Below are 14348 nucleotides of genomic sequence, written 5' to 3' on the forward strand. Positions count from 1 at the left end.
TAATAATAATATTAAAGTTATCAACAAGAATCACAGATTTAAATCTAGTTTCTTGTTTAATAGCATTCCTGAATAAGCATTTATATTGATTGGTTTCTATAACAAATACAACATATCTTTTTGCAACTAAATAGAGCCTTTATACTATCTAGGATCTTAATTCAAAAAATTTGATCATGCAGCCCACATGCCTTTTGCACTACAATTCATGACTTCTGATGTTATATTATTCAGAATGTATGGCATAAAGAGTCGTATTTTTGCTCCTGGTTCATTCTTTTACAAAAAAAAGAAAGCTTTAATTCAGTATGCTTGACCAAAAGGTCACAGATTCAGTTACCACATAAATTAAAATGTCTAAACAATATCATTTTACAGGGCACTTATGTAACGGAAGCTTGGGAATCAGGGAATCAAATTTAAATTCCAAATGCTAGTTCTTGTAAACTATTACTACACAAAATTTAATTTAAAACAGCAGCTTGTAGAGCTAAAAAAAAGTAATAAACGGGGTGGATAAAAATCAATGCTTTTTTAAAAAAATCAAAATGATGTAAATCAACTCTATAAAATAGTTAAGTTAAAAATGTTTTTTAAAATTTAAATTAAAAAAATTCAATTTTTTATATTTATATCAAATCCACTCTGGTAAACATAACTAAAATCATACAATAAAAACACCATTTAAAAAAGGTTAAAAAGGCAGGAAGGAAGCATAGCATATAATATATCCATATGTTACAGACAAGAAAGAAGAGAAGAGCAGTACATTTTCAAAGAGCAAAATTTGAAAAGGAAACTTTCCCCTGCCTTTGAAGGTCAGCAACAGAGAGGCACTGTATAAATGTCTCTTGGGAAAGTATGTCACAGCACCAAGGTATATCTGTCCAGCCCAGGAACAGAAGGAGTAGAATAGATGTTATTTTTGCAATCCAAGGAAAAAGCTCTTGGTAGAAGTTAACATAGCCTCCACATAAGACAGGAACCACAGCACAACTTCCTCAGAAAATCTCATACACTGAAAGTCCCTGAGAGAGTCAGGATCTTCAAAAGGTCTGTTCTAGTAGGGACTAACAATTCTAGTAGAGATTAACAATTTGATTTGGCCTTTAGTTCTTACAGTGAAGTATGAGCCCATCCAAAGTAGAGATACTGTATGTCCAGTCCAGAGATAGGAATGTCCCTCTTTCGGCACTGTTATCCTGCAGCCTTCAGTCCCAAAGGAACCATAATGAAAAATGGATCCAGATCATAAAGTCTTTGCTAAGCATGGAACAGACTTTAAAAGCTACCATCCTCTAAAGTACCTTTTCCAAAAGCCCAACAGGAAACATAGGAGATAGTTATCTTATTACATAGCCCAACTTTGTTCTCCCCCCCCCTTTTGATTTTTTCTTAGAAAAGATGGCTAATCACTGTTTCCTCAGAAGCTGGTGATGAAGATAACATAAAAGGCCAATTTTACAAGGATGAACAAAGTCTCATGGCAAGCCTTTAGAGATGGCTTCCTGTAATAATGATAATGCCTGGATCTAGCCTAAATCTTTCAACTAATTTATCGTTTAAACTTATTTAACAGAGGAATTTAATGGAAATTGCAAATGATTGTTGTAGAAATATAAAAGCAGTCATGGAAGGTTGAATAAGAAAAAAATATTTCTAAAAGAATCCACCAAGGATCCTCAAATGAATTTACAATTTTTGTTTTAATTTCAGTGATGTGAATTGCTTTTACTAGCTGTTCTACATGGAGTACATCATGTTGTGTCCACAGTATTCAAAGCAATGGTCTCTACACTCAAGGCAAAATGAAAAGAGCACACTGCTTCTGCAGCAGTTTCACCACTACTAAAAAGGAAACTGCAATGAGACCTGAAATGCTAATCAACAATTAAGACAGCCCACAGGTGGATAAAATCTCAAGAGTGAAGAAGCACCCGTGATTGAGTGGATGAAAACAAACAAACAAAAAAAATTTTTTAAAGGAGGCTACAAAACGTAGTAGACATCACACGGTTAGCTGTTCGTCAATGACAGAATGTATTATCTCTTTAGATATTCTAAACAATGGCCAGCTGTCAGGGATGCTTCAGCTGTGGACTCCTACTCTGACTGGGGATTGTACCAGATGACTATTGATGTTAATTCCAACTCAACAATCCTAAGAAGGAATTTATGACATCTGGTAGATCCAAAACTGAAAAAGGAGATATGTTCTCACAAGAATTTTTCCAAAATTCAGGTACCAAATCTAAGTAAACACGGAAGTCATGCCTTACTACTTGTAACAACAGTCTTCAGTGAAGTCCAATTATGTGCCTCAGACAGACAGGAAATTTAAGGCAAAAGACTGAAGGTGTGATGCCCCAAAAAGAGGTAAGTGTTATATGTTCTAAATGCGATCTGTGTTCTATAAGTGTTTACAATTCGTGTCTTTATGTGGAATCTACTCTGAGTACAAAATTAATTTGGTATTCTCAGTCTGGAAAGAACAGGCACCTAAACATAAGGAAGAGGCTATAGCACATATTAATATAATCAATTTATATTGGAAAGAAATCTCATGGGAGATTTTTCTTTCTTCCTCTATTGACCCTACCAAGATGCATTCTAAATTATACAGACAAAACAACTTTGAGAATATGGTAATCTAGGAAGCACACACCATTGCAGAATTAACTATGACAACCACCATCCTGGTTATTTAGGAAAAGATGGTTTGATTATCTAAATATGGTTTTGCTAATTCCTATAAGCTCTGGGCACTTCACCTGGCAGGCAGGCAAGAGACAATACTGCAACAAATCAGGCTTGAGCAGCACTGAAATGATGATGTATTTGAGAGCAGATTTAATTCATGTAGCTCTGCTTGCAAAGTTCTCAGCAAGCAAAATATTCCAGATAGTCCATAAACTAAAAAAGAGTGCAACATTAAAGAAGTTGGAGAAGCATAGTTCCTAATGGAATTAAGGACTTTCGTATTAGATGTAAGCCTAAATATATAGCTGCAGATTGTGAAACACACTTAAATACACTTAAAAGAACCAGAAATAGATTAGAATGAAAAGTCACAAATCATGGCTGAAGTGGAGCACCTGACTCAGAAATAAGAATGGCTATGAGAAGATAACCTTTTCTTACAGCTGCTCCTGATCTCTCAAACATATTTAAGAAACTAGCTAAACATGAGTGTCACTCAGCTATCCAACTGTGTTAACCATGTCACTGTTTATTGATTTTTTTAATTGTTTTGATGTAATTGGTGTTTAAATGCCAATGCAAACCATTCCAGGATAAATATTTGTAAACAGAACATGTAGAACATTTCAAATAAATACAATAAATTGGAAGGAAAGTAAAAACAAAGCTCAATAACAGAAGAACAAGAAATCATGACAAGTAATGAGCTTCTAAACACATTGTTTTCCTCTCTGATAAGGACCTAACTTCGGTGCTCGAAATGTTGAGTTGATCTATTAGAATTTCATGTGACATATCTGACTGTCCTTTCACTGGACCTAAGGCTTTTCAATTGTCCAACAGTGTGTCATAGGCTAAACTCAGGAAATGGCACAGTGGCCAAATTCAAATTTGGGAAAGCAATAAAATAAAATAAAATAAAAATTTGGAAAGGCTCTCAGAGTCCTCATTCCATCAGTGGGCAGAGCTAATGGCATTATGCATGGTCAAAGCAAAGAGCATGAAGTCAGATGCAATTCTTACCAATTTGGCAGTTTCGTAGAATCGTTGTAGGGTTGGAAGGGACCTTGGAGGTCTTCTAATCCAACCCCCTGCCCAAGGCAGGAGACCTCTTACCATCCTGAACCTCATACTATCCCGGACAGATGGCCGTCCAATCTTTTCTTGAAAACCTCCAGCGATGGGGCAAGCTGTTCCACAGCTTAATAGTTCTCGTCATCAGGAAATTCCTCCTTATTTCCAGGCTGGATCTCCCTCTGATGAGTTTCCACCAAACTTCCCCATCCAACGTATAAAACAAAGCTCAGTTCCATGCAAGAATGTATCAGGCTGTGAAGCACTGCTCAGTTCCTTGCAATATTTCCCCAGATTTCAAAGCATAGTTTAGATCTATGCAACAACCACCCAGCGTTTTAATTCCCTCTTATCTCTGATTAGTGACTGGAAAAGAACAAGCAAAAAAAGTTTGCTGTCTCTTATCCATGGGCCAGAAGCTTTGCATCCTAGAATAGCAGATACTACACTGTTACTGTAATGTGTACCTGGACAATAATGTCTGCAACTGCCTGAGGCCAGACAAGTAGCCATTATGTTGTTTATCAAGGGAAAAAAGTGCTGTTGCACAACACAGCCATATCCTACTCCAGCCCACATTTAGCAAAATCGGATGCCAGTGATTAATCTTTGGGTGTATTTAAGGATGCACTGCAGTAACAGAAACAAAATACCCAAAGAAGTATAGATTTTATAGAATGAATGAATGAATGAATGAATGAATGAATGAATGAATGAATGAATGAATGAATGAAATAAATAAATAAATAAATTTTTAAAAAAGAAAGTGTAATATCTCAGTAAAGAAAACATTCTTTAAGGGATAAAAATAAAGCAAGATGGGTGTGTGGATATAGAAACAGATATTCTTACAGGCATCATCTATAGAAAGATAAAATAGGACCAGCTCAGATTACTGTGTGAGGCTTCATAAATCAGAGCACATAACCAGGAGCCAGGAGAACAGCCAGGTTTCCTGCAGCTTGCTGGCTTATACCAATCCAGAGCCCTCTGTTAGATCCAAACTGAGAAACTCTAGTTTAACCGTGGTAAAAATAAACTAGCAAAATGACCCAAAATCAAGTAAGATCACATTTAGACATTAACAGAGAACTGTAAGTGCCTATGGATGTGACAATCATCTAGAGTCCCACGGAAACCGGCCTTACCAAGCATGAACTTCAAGCTGATGCATACTGCTCAATCACTCCCACCAGCAAGAACAGTAAGAGGGAGTAATTTTCTTTGGCCATATACATAATTTTGGTAATTCCTTCCCCCCCCCCAATAATGACATTTGAGTCTAGCAGGGAGTCAGATCTCTGACTTGTCCTAAACAACCAGAGTATTGTTCTCCAGTTTTCAAACTTCTGCTTATCATGAGGGGAAATAAACCAGCAATATAGTTTCTTGCAAGGATCGTGCATTTCAATAAGAAAAACCATGAATAAAGTCTTTAGTCACTGTGAACTCTCCTGAATTCTGGATTGTTGTGTCCACAGATGGCCTGTGCCTTGTGCCAGGTTCTTCAGCAGAAGCCAATGCATAATGCGATAGATGGTTTTAAAAAATGTTCAACTTGAATTGTTACTCACAGCTTTCTATATCATGGTTCATGAACCCTCAAGCGATCATCCAAACCCAAGCCTGCAGGTGCAACAACAGCTTTGTTTTCCTTCTAGATCAGGGGTTCAAAGATTCTGTGAACTGCTTCCCCCCCCTTTTTTTTTCTTAAACTATACTACATCCAGAACCTTGTATCTATTTTTATGCAGAGGGAGTCAACAGCTTCTCAAATTGATCCATGATCTTAAATGAATAAATAAACTTAAGAATGACTGCTATAAGTATTATCAGAGACGTTCTTTAACAAAGCTACATGAGATTAGGAGAACATAAAGAAGCCTTTAAAACAGCAAAGACTTTGATCATGGGAGATTTTAATTACTCAGCTATTGAGTGGAATAGGAATGCGACACAGAATCTAAGAGGGAAAATCTTTCTTACCCTGCTTCTCTCTCTAATGGCCCCCAAATTGATTTCTATTTAACAAAACTAAAGTACTGTACTTTATGACTTGGTTTTGGAAACTACCCAAGTGCAAAGTCATTTGGCAATTATAGGGTTGAAATTCTTTGTAGATTTTGGGACAGTCCTACTGCTCAGAATAGACTGAAATGTTAACACACCTGTTGCATGCAGTATAAAAACCAGGGAAACTGGTACTTATTAAAATAATAGGAATATACAACTACATTCTGATGAAATTCAGTTTTTTCTGAATAATGTAAGAATGAATTGAAAGAGTGCATATCAAGATACTCTAGAGCCATTTTTAAAGTTACAAAATGCTCTCATATACAGTGGTGCCTCGCTTAACGATTGCCCCGCTCTACGACAAAATCACGGTACGATTAGGTTTTTGCGATTGCAGAAACGATCACAAAATAAGGTTTTAAATGGGTTTTTTCGTTTAACGATGATCGGTTCCCTGCTTTGGGGACCGATTTTCGCTTTGCGACGATTAGCAAACAGCTGATCATCGGGTTTCAAAATGGCCACTGGCTTTGAAAATGGCCCCCCGCTGTGTTTTTGGATGGATTCCTTGCTTTACAGGCAGCGAAAATGGAGGATCTTCGCTGGGCGATGAGTTTTCAGCCCACTGGAACGCATTAAGGGGGTTTCAATGCATTTCAATGGGCTTTTTAATTTCACTTTACGACCTTTTCGCTGTACAGCGATTTTGCTGGAATGAATTAACGTCATTAAGCGAGGCACCACTGTACAATTGAATTATGAATTGAAATATGAATTATTATTAATATTCAAGGAGGATCTGTAAAATATTACATGCTGTACTTCAGATTCTTCTTGAAATAAGAGCAGAGAAGTCTTCACTGAAAATGAAAATTCCTGACAAAATTCCTCTTGATTAATTGGTTTCCTAGAACTCAGGATATTGATCTGTTTTTTCATTGTTACAATCATATTAGATAATGACCGGGGGGGGGGGGGGGAGAAGCAGTAGGTTCATGTTTTGTAGAAGCAACACTATTGTACAATGCGAATTTTCTTCCTTTCAAGTGTTTCTTTTTATGAGAACAATCATGTTTCAAATTTGTCATAGCTAAACAACTAACTAATGATCAGCCATGAGTTTATCTTCTAATTAACCAACAGCAGCATTGCTAGAATAGCCACAAAGAAATAGTATAAGACAGCTGCAGTTATTCTGAAAATGCTCCAAAAATTTAGAATCAAAATGCTTCTTAGGAATTTAATCTAAAACAATGACAACAGATTATCAATACTGATAGGAAGTTGTTTAAGAAACTGACCAACAAGAGATCCCAAAAACAAAAGAAAAATTTGCATCTGTCTGTAGTCAGGGGTCGCGAGTTTGATTTGTCACTGGGACTCTAAGAAGAAGGAAAAGTTTGTACAGCTTTGAGCAAAGTGCACAGTCCCAGAGCGGTGCCAGAAGAGATGGGAAATCATTTCTGAGTACTCTATACCGAGAAAACTCTGGAAAAAGTTGCCATAAGCTAGAATTGACCCCACAGCACATAACCAAGAGTACAAAATCAGGAATAGAGAGAAGATATACTGGGATCCACCAGTAGGTCACAGATTTAATCACAACAGTTCATGCTGGACTTGCAGTTCTCTAATGATAGGAACATTTTAAAAGCTTTTCCTTGCGCTTAAAAAAAAGATTGTTGCAAAAGAACACTTGGAGAAAAAACAAGTGTGGATGTTGTGTGAAAAGGCTTGAGCTTTGTTCTTGCACGGATCACAAATTCCTCGGATGAATCTGCAATCAGAGGTTCCTGTTCCTTAATTATTAGTGTATGCCTATCTACCTAAGCCACTGTTTTGCACATGGCTGATAGGCGTGAAGGGTCTACTTAAACAATAAAGTATGTAGAAGGCTGCATAACACTGAGTCACACAACATTATCAATTTAACCAAGTACCATCAATTTCGGGTGGTAGTACCTGTCCAGAATTTTGCCCAGGATTTTTTCCCCAGCTTTGCATGGAGATGCCCTCCAAACATCAGCCAGATCTGTCCCTGCTTAGACAACACTGGCTGTGTTCAGGATTGTATGCTGGTATATAAACTGATCATCCAAGCCTTAAATCTACTCAGTGCTGCATTAAATAATTCCAAGTAGAAGCATATGACATAAGAACTATCATAGCAGATTACTTAAAAAAACTTTTTGGCACAAATTATACAAAACTGCACACTCCCAAACTTGCCCACTACCCTTTCCTGTGCTCAATTCCTGCCCTCCCATTCCCCTTAATTTGTTATCTAGCAATTTTGCTAACAGAGAAGAAATGAAAGGTATGCTTTGAAGTAAGTAGTATGAAACCACTAGTACATACCCAACACAGATAGTACTTCTCTAACAGTGAGATGGAATTACACAAATTAATGGGTCTTTTACGTATCTCATTTCAATAAATCAATGAGTGTATTGTGCCCTTCAGCAGTGAATAATCAGCAACCTAATGTAGATGAAAAGGGCAGAAAAACACCTTGTCAAGACTGAATACTGCCTTTGTGTAGCATGACCATGCAAGAGTTACTGGAATATGGAAAATGCACTTGAGCCATTATTTCATCATAAGGGGAGTACTTCTCATGAGGAGTTCAAAGACAAGCAGAGAGATTGAAAGAAAGAGGAGGAGAGAAAGAGGCACACACGCACCGCCAAATTAATTAGGTTAAGTGTTCCCTTCCTTACTTCTGGACACTGAGTCTGTTTTTTTCTTGTGAAATTTGCTTTCACAGCTTTTAAGCAGCTAAGTTTTTTTTCTGCTTCTTCTGACAGGATTCCAAATTCTAATGGTAGTGTATTGCAAGAGCTGTCATGAAACTTTATATGCACAAATTGAACCAGGGTTAATATACAACTTTATTTTTCAGGTATCTTTTTGATGCTTTAAATACTTACTAGGCTAGATCAGTGGATGACTACAGCAACAGTACATCAGGATAAGATCTCCAAGAACTACAAAATGGGGCAATTGAATACGGACACAATTCAAATGTTTGTAAATCTACTGTCACATCAACTGATGTTCTGTGCAGATCAAAAACTCATTCAGTGGGCAAATGTCCCACATTTCCAAACTGTAAAATCAGAAATAAAATTTATCTGATTACTACTTGAATGTTAGCATCACACAATGCCTGGAGGGGTCAGCAAGGGATGAAATTTTGAAGCTATTACCTGAAATGGCACAAAAATCAACATTTTCTACATGCGCAGTTTTTTCTTGGCCTTGTCCAAAGCAACAATGAAGAAAAATATCTAGCTTACTTCAAACATAAGAGGTAATGCAAGACAGATATAAGCACAATGATAACATACAAAGGAGACATAATTTTTCACTGTACTGTTAAAAAATACTTCTAAGATGCAGATTCTGTTCCATCACTGCTGAACATCATTCTGCTTCTACTTGTTCCTGCAATTAATTTGGCCTTAGATTAAAGCACTACAATAGTTCAGTACGTGCTTGGCATGGTTGCTTCTCTATGTCCCTGCCACATGCACAGGGTGAAAATCAATAATCCCACATTGAAAGATTAACGGGACTGCAGCTACAGGTCAAAAAAAGGGGGACACACGGAGTACTACTATAGCATACAGCACAATCCAATTTTCAGCTGGATATGATGCATCTTCCAATTCATGATTTTGACTTCACAATTTCTCAATGCTGACTAACAGGCAGGCAAGACAAAGGCAGAATTTGTACTTTAAGTAGTAAAAAGGAAATTACCAAATCCAACCAATCTGTGAAATCTCAGTTAACAAACTGTACAAATTATATTTTATTAAGATATTCAGTATCTGGGGTAATATTAGAGTAGAACTTGATTCAGGATAATGATTCAGGATCTGTGGCTCATAGTGACCCTTGTATTTTTTTAAAGTTTCTTTTTCAAATAGCCAGCCCAATTAAATAGCTGGACAAGAGTGATCAAGTGTGTTTGTATTATAATACATGAATATCCAGCAACTGGCAGACTGCAACGCAAAGGATTTAAGACTTTGTTTTAAAATACACTTCAGAAATATTTCAATAGCCTCCACTTAACTCCACATGCCCCTGTCTCATATCAAAATGTCTGTTATATACAGATAGGCGGTAGAACATTGACTATCTAACCAGAAATAGGAAAAATACAACTCCCAGAATATCCAAACCAGCATAGCCCTAGCTATGGTAGTCTGGCATTAATAATCTCAAAAATTAATTTTCCCCATCTCTGGCATTTAGACTGCTTGAGCATCTAGACTACCTTGCTTGAGTTGTGCTCAGGCAACAGTACCGACTGAATATACACAATGATGCTAACTTGTTTTGTGGTTGGTCAAAAAGGTAACAAAAGAGAAAAATGCAAAGAATAATACTGGAAATCTCAGTTTGCATATGAAGAGCAGCAGCAGATCATACACTCAGTCTGCAATACGTTATAGGTCAAATCAAAAGAATTAAAAAAAATCAGGGAGCAAGTGGTGTCCAATATTTTGGAGATCTCTTGACCAAAGTGGACAACATTGAGCTAGATGAAAAAACAATTTGACCTATTTTAATACAGCTTCCTATATTCCATGGGACAGTCTTCTAGAAATACACACATGCAAAATAATACCATACATATCTGTAACAAAAACTAACAAAAAACAAACACTCTTGTGGCACCTTTAAGACAAACAGATTTATTTCAGAATACTACAAAATTTTAAATATTACAATCCAGGGATGGGGACTTGAGTAGTGGGATTCGCTGTCAAGCTGGTCTTAAATTGCACCAGTGACTCAACTTCGACACTACAGTGGTGCTTCGCTTAACGATTACCTCATTAAACGACTAATCGGCTTTACGATGAGGTTTTTGCGAACCTTGAAATTTGTACAATATAAATAATACAAACACAAGAAGTTAGAACCCCCCTATAAAATTTCAGGTATATTAGACTGAATTTTAAACTAGGCAAAGAAATGAACATACTGTACAGTGGGGTCTCGACTTACGAACTTAATCCGTATTGGAAGGCAGTTCTCAGGTCGAAAAGTTCTTAAGTCGAAACTGCATTTCTCATAGGAATGCATTGAAAACCATTTAATCCGTATCTGCTCTTTTCGTCCATAGAAACTAATGGGAAGCTGCTATTCCACCTTCTGCCACTAGAGGGGGATATTTTTTTCTTTTTTCCTTTTAACCTAAGATGACTTAGCTTTAAAAAAAAGGAAAAAAAAGAGTTTGTAACTCGAATCTAAGTTCATAAGTCGAGTCCATATATTCCTATGAGAGCGGTTCATAAGTTGAAACGTTCGTATGTCGAGCCGTTCGTAAGTCGAGACCTCACTGTACTGACTTTTTCGGGGAGATCTCAAAAGGTGAAAGTTCACATAAAATAAATCCCTTACCCTTCAATGTGCCATACATTTTTGTTTTAATTTGCTTTTGTTATACAGTGGTTCCTCGCTTAACGACGATAATCCGTTCCAGGAAAATTGCCGTTAAGTGAAAATATCATAAAACGAAATTAAAAACCCCATCGAAACGCATTGAAACCCGTTCAATGCATTCCAATCGGGTAAAAACTCACTGTCCAGTGAAGATCCTCCATAAGGCGGCCATTTTCGCTGCGTGTATAGCGAGGAATCCGTCCCTAAGCACAGCGGGGAGCCATTTTAAGCACCCGGTGGCCATTTTGAAAACCCGATGATCAGCTGTTTTTTATCGTTATAAAGCAAAAATCGGTTCCTGAAGCAGGGAACCGATCGTGCTAAGCGCAATTCCCCATTTAGACCATCGTTTTGCGATCGCAAAAAGATCGTTGTAAAGTGGATTTATTGTGATGCGGGGCAATCGTTAAGCGAGGCACCACTGTATAGTACTTACAAGACTATATAGTCTTACAGTACAAGAAGTACTGTTGTTTCCAAAGACTACTTAAAGAGTTCAAGCAAGCACACATAACCAGACTTTTCACAGCTTTAAAAGAAGTAAAAGGGATTGTAACTCAGATCCTCTATTTTGCCTACAGAAAAGTCCCACATTCACTCCCTGGTGTCTCTTAATAGGGCTAGACAAGTAACTGCCATTCACTGTTGACAATATTGGTCTAGAGTGGTGGTTCCCAAACTTTTTTTTGGCGTCATGACCATTTTTATTATCGTCAAATAACCTGTGACCCCCTTTGGCACATTTGTATAAAAAGGCATTTTTAATAGAGGAAAGTCCTCCCCTAAAAAAAAGCCTGTTCCTCTTATATACACATACAAAAGTGTGCTGCTAACTTTACACACTAATTTTAACATCCTGCTCTGAAAGGTAAAGGAAGAAATTATTTAAGAAGGGCTACAACTTATATAAGGTAACCCCCCCCCTAAAAACCACTCTGAAACCCCCATAGGTGTTGCAACCTCCAGGTTGGGAAACAACTGTTTTATAAAATAAAATAAAATAGAGGAACCAATGGTCTGACTCAATGTATGGTGCGTTTCTGTGTTAGCCTTCATGAACACCATTAAGGTGGTGATCATTAATAATGTAAGACTAGAAGCACAAACGCTTTAAGAGAACAGGCATCACACATGCAGCCATGCAAAATACCAATAAAAATTCATCGGAGTGCAAGCAAATTATAATCACTTGTGGTAGAACAATCCATAGTATTCCAACAGTTTTTAACAATGTGTGTTTGTATCTACATTAGTTTAAAACCTATAAACCACTATTATACCATATCAAACTTGTTGTCCCCTTATGTGAACTTCCTCGTACTATTAATAAGGAAACACTTGCAAAAACACAACTGTGAAGCAGACAGGAACATTTGCCTGTGATTTCAAGATCACACCAACTCTCTTTTTTGAAAGTGATGAAACGGTATCATAGATCATGAACCTCACCTCAATATTCATATGCAGTATCAGTTCACTTCAACTTAAGCAGCCTAACAAAGCATGCAAGATTATACCTTAAAAGGTTTACTGAAGCACTGAGCACTTAGTACAGCTGCCATTTCTCAGCTACATGAATCCAGTAGATGCAAATTATGTATGATCAATTAGCTTACAAATATGAACATGAAGCATCTATGCCAATATTTCTTATTTGTGTTATTTCCAACAGGATCATTACCTTAGTACCCAGATAGGTACCACAATCAGAGGAGAAAAAACAATAGATTTCCTGTCCATTTCTTTCATTATAGGAAAGAAGTGGGTCTTGCATTAGCATTAAATCTTAGATCAAGTTTATTCTGTTATAGTGTTGGCTAGAGATTCGGCACAGGACAATTCCCAGTTCAGTAATTACTTTCTTTTCCTTTATTAACATGCTTAAATTCAACAGGTTACCCCTTCTAAACTAACATCATGGAGCAGTATGATAGAGAAGAGTAGCAAGGTAAATACAGTGCTGCCTCTACTTATGAACTTAATCTGTCCCAGAATATGTTCTTGAGTCAAAACGTTCATAAGTCGAATCAACATTTCCCATAGGAATGCACTGAAAACCAATTAATCCGTTCCGGCTGTTTTTTTGTTTGCATGTAGAGGCACCATTTGTAAATTGAAGCATTAGTTCCCATAGGAACTAATGCAAAACCAGTTACTCCATCCTCTACCAATAGGGGGAGATTTAAAAAAAAACCCTAAGATGACATAGGTTAAAAAAAGAGCAGGAAAGGAAGGAGGAAGGTAACAATGGGGAAGAATTTTACACCAACATGTTTTAAACCAAACACCTTTTAAACCAAACCAAACACCTGGGGAGCATAGAGAGAGAAGACAATGGGGGGGGGAGAGAGACTTGAGTCTAAACTCCATTTTAGAGCAAACCAGTCAGCACAGCCCCTTGCGGAAAGGGTCTGCAAGACCCATCAGAACACAGAAACATAACCCCCCACCTAGCCAAAACCCAAGCTGCAAAGGAAGCATGCAGGAACCAATACAAATGCACAGAAAACAAACGGAGCGGATCAGAAATGCACAGAAACAAAGGGACAAGGTTGGAAATGCACAGAAATCAAAGGAAAAAGCAAGAGAAGCATGCAGGAACCACTGCAAAAACAAACAGAGCAGATCAGAAAAGCACAGAGAACAAAGGGACAAGGTTGGAAATGCAAAGAGAAAAAAGCAAAAAGCATGCAAGACACATCAAAAATGGGGGAACCCCCCAAAAAGCAACCAACCCCCCCCAAGACCCATCGGAAATGGGAGGAAACAAAAAAACAACCCCCCCAAGGCCCATCAGAAATGGGGAAAAACACTCCAAAAACAACGCCCCCATCGGAAATGGGGGGAACAAAAAAAAAACCAACCCCCCCAAGACCCATCACAGCACAGAAACATAACCCCCCCCCAGCCGAAAACCATGCTGCAAAAATACCCAGAACAGTTTTTAAAAAGTATAAAGCTGCACCTTACCTTAGCAGGCAGCCTCTTCAGATCCCACACTCTCTAACTGCCCAAGTGAGACAGCTACAAAGAAGCATCCTCGGGGCCACCTACAGTTAGCAATTTGAATTTCCTGCCTTTTTCCCCTGCCTTTT

At 37.6% G+C, this 14348-nt stretch overlaps 1 protein-coding gene and 1 long non-coding RNA gene across 2 annotated transcripts in view; one reads left to right on the forward strand and one right to left on the reverse strand.

The window, feature by feature from the left end:
* Positions 1–14348, reverse strand: part of RNF150 (ring finger protein 150) — a 126218-nt gene that overhangs the window by 94797 nt on the left and 17073 nt on the right. The gene's annotated exons all lie outside the window — the stretch shown is intronic.
* LOC140707580 (uncharacterized) lies at positions 270–14074 on the forward strand. Its single transcript, XR_013545861.1, has 3 exons — positions 270–2376; positions 5256–5406; positions 7071–14074. It is a non-coding gene; the product is annotated as an uncharacterized LOC140707580 (long non-coding RNA).

Source organism: Pogona vitticeps, chromosome 5 (assembly GCF_051106095.1).
Source record: "Pogona vitticeps strain Pit_001003342236 chromosome 5, PviZW2.1, whole genome shotgun sequence".
NCBI lineage: Eukaryota > Metazoa > Chordata > Lepidosauria > Squamata > Agamidae > Pogona > Pogona vitticeps.